The 6600-nt window shown below is 39.8% G+C and overlaps 1 non-coding gene across 1 annotated transcript; it reads left to right on the top strand.

The window, feature by feature from the left end:
* The first annotated feature begins 374 nt into the window (after positions 1–374).
* LOC142455753 (U7 small nuclear RNA) lies at positions 375–435 on the top strand. The gene has a single exon (XR_012785892.1). It is a non-coding gene; the product is annotated as a U7 small nuclear RNA (small nuclear RNA).
* The last annotated feature ends 6165 nt before the right edge of the window (positions 436–6600 follow it).

Here is a 6600-nt window from a genome sequence, read left to right as displayed (position 1 = left end):
CTTTACACCTTTCATTTTAATACTTGACTTTGTCTTCTCGAGCTGCCCTTTACATTTCTCTATTCAGCTCTTTGACTTCATTTTTCTTTCATTTGCTTTAGCTTCCTTACTATTAATAGCAAGTTTTAGAGTCTTTGCTGATGAAATCCACTTTGATCCTTTCTTTCTTTCCTGTTGCTTGGATTTTTTAAAATGACCTTTTGCTTTCTTTGTGAAAGATCATCTTGCTGTCCTCTCATAGCACAGCAGGTATTTGTTCATTAATTAGTGTTCAATGAATCAAATCTCTTCTTGAGATGTTCTTGAAATTCAGGTGAGATAGACTCAAGGTCATATTTTGACATTTGTGGATTTGTTTTAAATTTCTTCAGCTTTAGTGCTACAGCTCTTTTAGAATTTGTCTAGCAGGTTTTCTGGTCTTCCCGGAAAACCCCTAAAATATATATATATAAATTTCTTCAGCTTTATCCTGCAGTGACATGTGAGCCCCTGGTCTAGTTTTAGCTGCGGACATTGAGATTCTCCCTTGTGTCTTTCCACATAGGTAGTAAATTTGATTTCTGTGTATTCCATCTGGGGAAGTCCATGTGTTGTTTTAAAATAAGGTATTTGTAATGTACAAGTCATTGAATTTGAAAAAATACATACCCATAGCTCTCCTGTTCATTTCTGTTACCAAGTCCAGTCACTCCAACTACCGTTCCTTCTTTGTTTCCAACTTTTACATTCCAATCACCAACCAGTGTATCTTTATTGCATTTTTTTGTATTTCATGGTGGGTTTAGCAAGACCCTTTCTGGCAATGCATGCTGCAGCATTCTTCTTGACTGCGTTATTCCTCTTGATTGTGTTATTCCCAGCACAGTAAATCATTCTGATTCAAAATGGCCAATGCCAGTCCCCCTCAGCTCACTAATGCCTAGAATATTGATCTTTATGCATCCCATTTCCTTTTTAACCATTTCCAATTTTCCTAAATCCATACTTTGAACATTCCAAGTTGTGAGCATTAGAAGGTTTTTGCAGTTGCTTCTCATTATCCTGAGTCATTCCCCAAATGAAGGTCCTGAGGCTTCAGTCCACAGGCTTTACCTAACTCAGCTCACCGTGTTTGACTCTCCTCCATGGGATCAGTTTCTTGTCAGTCACATTTCGAGTGTCCCCAGGCTTCAGAGACCCATCTCTGGCAGACAGTGTTCTACTTCCTTTATGTAGGCTTTCAGTATGTGACAATTCTTAAAAACTATGCATAAAACTTTCTAAGGCTTCTTCCTTCTAAGTGGGGAGCCAAGTCCTTCTTTGTTGTCTGTTCTTAGTCTGGAAGCTCTGCTAAAACCTGTTCACTTTGGGTGATCCTGCTGGCATTTGAAACCCCCATGACACAGCTTCCAGCATCACGGCAAGACATAAGCCACCACAGTATAACAAACTGACAGACACGTGGTGGCATTCCTTTATAGGCAGGCCAATTAGAAAATAGTCATTGTGTTTGACATATTAGAAACAGCTGATTTCTCATTGCTGAACATATTATGTTCATCTTGAAAATGCCTTTCTCCTTCTGCTGAACTTACAAAAATTGTTCTGAGAATATTGTTAGTTCTTTGAACACTTTCAGGGAATTGCATAATTCACTCCTAATGTTTCATAGGAGTTAGGTTTCAAAGCTGAAACGAATGACAATGGTTCACCCTTTGGTTGTTTGATACTTTTTTTTAAGTTGAAAGTTTTTATTTTTACAAAGATTTGGAAAGTTATGAACATGGACATTTTGGATTCTTCTAAGCTTTGTTCTTTTTTTCACATAACTGAGGTTCACAGTCAGTTATTAATTATTAACTATTATGTACTTAACAGAAGAAACACAATACTATCCCAAATGGAGAAGAAGGCATTGGATTTGCAGGCAGGTAGCAATGAAAATGCCCAGCCTGAAATATCTGTCAGTGATCATTTTCTTACAGTTTGAGTAAAAGATATAGACTGCAGAATAGAAACAAAAATGAATATAAAACTGATCTTCTAGAAATACAACTATTTTATACAAATCTTGATTTATCTAACACGTCTATAAGAATGAACTGGAAATTAGTTCTCCTAAGGAAAGTATATGTAATTTTAAATTTGAAAAAGTGGATGGTGATTTGCAAAAAGGAGAGTCAATAATAAAGTGTTACATTTTAACCTAACTACTATACGTCTGCCATTAAGGCCTTGCAATGCTTTCTAAGAGCAGGGCTCTTCACATGCCTCAACTATAATCAGAGGGGATTCACCAGAGGCTTGCGGATTAGATAATTTTGAAGAATATTGAAATATTCACTTACAGAAATAAAGAGCAGAACTGTATTAGAAATAGAATGAGGATGTTCTTAGAAGCAAGGATGGTGAGCTTCTATCTCACATACTACTATGGACAAGTAATTAGGAGAGACCAGTGCCTTGAAGACATCATGCTTCCTACAGTAGAGGATCAGAGAAAAGATGAATTGATACAGAGGCTGCAGCAATGGGCTCAGACATAACAAATTGTAAAGTTTGTGCACAGGCCGTGTTTCGTTCATAGGGTCACTATAAATTGGAACCAACTCACTGATACTTAACAACACCAACCCACCAGTAAATTTTAGAGTTGAGATTGAAGAAATGAACACATGCCTTGACATTTTTTCCCTAGACTCTTATATTGATATTTTTAAAAGTATGAGGAATGAAAGAAAAATGAATGAAAAATCTAAAGACATACATAATTAAAAACTACCACCATTGAGAATTTTTTTAATTAAATTGTTTAACGATAGTATTTAGGAGGACTTATTGTCTTCCTATTTATTCTTTGTTAAGATTGAAAAACAAGGAAATCAGGGGGGCACAAGGTTGAAGTACATTTGTTTATTAAGGCACAGGTATTCTATAAATTTTATTAATAAATACAGTTATAAAAATAGATCATTAAAATAAATTTATCATCAGAAAATAAAAAGAAAGAAACCTAAGGATTACATCCTACTTTTTACATTTGTTGTATTCACAGGTCAAACAAAAATGTTTTTCTTACATAAACACTTAAAAATACATTTTACTGTATTCATCCTGTGGGAAAGTTATTTCTGAATCTAGAAATGCTCCATGAAGCAAAATTAATTTATCTTTTCATCGGCCAACTGGCCTATGATTCAGATCTTTAGTAGAAGCCATAGCGTCATTATGGTTTATCATACTATCAATGGTTTCCCCTAGAGGCAATCCTTTCTCATGATACTGTATTGAAACAGAATCTGGTATGACTTCATAGCCATGAAAAAAAGCCTAAGATTTCATTAGCTTTAAATGGAAGATTCACTATTTTATTAGACGCTTCTCTATAAGAACAGCAATTTAATTTTTCTTTACATTCTGTGTTTGTTAACTGAAGTAACAAATGGGAAGTGATAAAAATGTAGAATTCCGTGGCACGCGGCAAGGGCAGCGGCTATGACACAGAGGCCACAGGACCTAACTTCGCCCAGCGCTGTCATCACCAGGATCGCGATGAAAGGGAAGCGCAAGACGCTCAACTGCAGTGACATGCTCTCTGCCATGGAAGAAATGGAGCTCCAGCGGGTGTTACTCCCCTGAAAGAGGCCGGGGCAGAAAGGCAAGAAGGAAGCTTCCGAACAAAAGAAGGACAAAAACCTGAAAATAGATGCAGAGGAACAAGAAAAGGCAGGGATGAGGACAACGAGGAAGAGGAGGAAAGACTAGACTAGAGAAGAACAGAAAAAGGAGGAGGAGGAGGAGGAGGAGGAGGAGGAGGAGGAGGAGGAGGAGGAGGAGGAGGAGGAGGAGGAGGAGGAGGAGGAGGAGGAGGAGGAGGAGGAGGAGGAGGAGGAGGAGGTAGACAACTGAGAGGCACGGGAAGACCGTGGCCTCTTGGAAGGTGCCACTAGGAAGGGTGGGACACAGTTCTGGGAGCAGTCTTCAGCGGACGGACGTGAACAGATGGAGCTAAGACTGGCTAGAAATACAGCACAGAGCCTGCACTTCCTGGACCGAAGGCACCTTGTTTCCTTTAATCGAACTGAAGGCATGACATTCTGACCTGAGGGATTCCTAGCAGCTAATTCAATTAGCCAATTGGATCTCTCTGATTTAGTGCTCTGGTTATATGTATGGTTAGGCTGTTTTTGATCCCTTTCCATCTTCCTCACCCGCCCTCTCTACCTCCCCCCACCCCCACACACACAAAATAACTTTCATCCTACCCGCTGTGTTCCAGATCGCAGCAGAGGCTCAGGAAAAATGGGCTTTGATCACAACCAGCCTATATTTGATTGGATAATATTTTAGCTTACTTATTTTAGCGTGGGTTAGTCTTTGGAGACTATTAAAAAAGTCATTGGAGAGAAACGAAAGCAGTTGTTTTGCTACTTGACAGATAGATTGACTGGACTAAGAACCGTCCTGTATTGTTCTTAGTAAGTCTGTGGCTTGCTGGATGGTTGCACCCTGGGAAGACAGGCTTTGAAATGAGTGCTGCAGTGTGTATTTAAGCAAGCAAGGATGCCAATGCCTTATTCTTACAAATCAGATGTCTCAGGTGAACCTCCCTGCCTGCCTGCCATGTACAGCGTTTGTCTTCACACACACGAAGGGTTTGTCTTCACACACACGAAGGTGTAGAATTCCAGGGTTTGTCCTGTAGTCTCACCTCCCAACTCCTCAGGCTTTAATTCATGACCCATTCCTAACTTCATAACCTCAAGGCACACTTTTTCCATCGGCCTCTCGCCCTGCCTCTGCCCTCTTTCCCATTCCCACTTCCTCCTCTTCTCACTTCTGCCGCGCCAGGAAAGCTGGTCAGCTGCTTAATAGCTAACAGGGTAGGTTTCCCTGGTTCCCTAGTTACAATCTCATGTCTTTTAAAAACTGATTCTCACCCTTTCTCTAACCTTAAGGATGGTGCTCAGGAATCTAATTCCCCCAAACTATCACCCCTCTCACGGCTCGGCTCCGAATGGTTTCCTTTAGGCTGCCTTGGCATTCCCCCCGCGCCCCCCCCCCCAGCACTTTTTGCCTCTTTGTGGAATGTTCGGAGTTTGACACTTAACTTGTCCAGTGAGTAACAGAAAAAAACTTGATAAGTGAATCAAGAATCTTGAGAAACCCATAATGTGTTTTATAAATAAAGAACATTCTTATTTTTTTTAAATGTAGAATTTCATCAAAAGCATCAGGAGTTTTATGAAATGAATAAATGCTGCAAGCATAACTTTTTATACCTATAGACAGAATGAACATTAACTATGGGTACTTAGACTCTGCGTGCTGTTGTGCAGATGAATGTTAAAAAGATAGTAAAAAAATGTAAATTTGTGATTTCAACATTGCCTAGCTGCCCAGGTTAGAGAATCCTGATTACAAGTGCCATTTAACAGCCTGTCCATTGGACTCAACAAAAAAAATCAGCTATCGTTCTGCTGAACTGGTTCAAACCTCCACTGTATTAACCCATCTGGAATGAATGATGACTCAATTTGAGAATTATTCTCTTCAAATGGAGCTGGCTAGAGAAAACAGGCTTTCCCCTTTGCATTTCTTGGTAAAAGGCCTGTCCCATAGACAGGCCTTCTAAACTTAACATTGTCTAGCTACTATATCATTAGGAAGCTTACATGCAGAATAGCATTCAACTGAAAATTTGAAAGTCAATCTCCTTTATTCTTAGGTTCCATATTTACAACTACTTACTAACATTTATTAGTAGCCCCAAATTAATTCTTGCAGTGTTTCCACCATCATTTATGGAAAAAATTTAGTCGTTCAGCACAGACTTCCTATGGTTAAGCAAGGTGGCACTCTAATTTATAACAGTTTTCATGTTAAACAATTGTCCTTTTCTCCATGTAGTATGATGTTTCCACATTTTGTGCCCCCCCTTTTTTTTCTGGGGAGGGGAAGGCAACTTTGTTAGATCTCTCGGGGGAGAAATATACCTCTCTCCTTGGCTCCGTGTGAGAAAGAATTCATGCCAAAGCCTGGTTTGTAATCCCAGTGAGTTTTATGAGAATTAGCAGAAGTTTCAGGTTTACACAGGCAATGCAGGGCCCCTTACCCAGTGCAGCCTGCCTGGAAACTGCTCAGAAAGTCACGCAGTCAGCTTCGGGCTCCTGCCTTTTTCAATTATTCTGCGGGAGGCGTGGTGGATGACCCTGGTTGGCTCCATTGGCTGAATTGAATTCACCTGGCCTAGGTGGGTCAATCCAGGTGCAGCGCCCACCCAGGTGTACCTCCCCTTCCTGGCCGGAAGCCTGAATTTCTGAGTGCATGGAGTATACCACTCCTTCCTGGGCCAGTAGCTCAGACCTCTGAGCATGCGTAACGGACTTCCCAGTCCCTAAGCTAAATTACCTAACAACTTCATGGTATAAATGCCTCCACGCTGTTGAAGGGCTGTTAGAGAGCCTTATGGAGAAAATGCATGTGTAAGGGAAATTTCATTCAGGAACATTATAATTCTTTTGGCTAATAAAACCAAAATGTCAAGTAAATAATCTATATTTAAACAAAAACACACATAAAACAAGAATATTTGACTTGTCAAAAATTTTGTGACCAGAA

Source organism: Tenrec ecaudatus, chromosome 8 (genome assembly GCF_050624435.1).
Source record: "Tenrec ecaudatus isolate mTenEca1 chromosome 8, mTenEca1.hap1, whole genome shotgun sequence".
Classification (NCBI taxonomy): Eukaryota; Metazoa; Chordata; class Mammalia; order Afrosoricida; family Tenrecidae; genus Tenrec; species Tenrec ecaudatus.
Note: the sequence above shows the minus strand (reverse complement) of the source record. Positions and strands in the feature narration are given on the sequence as shown.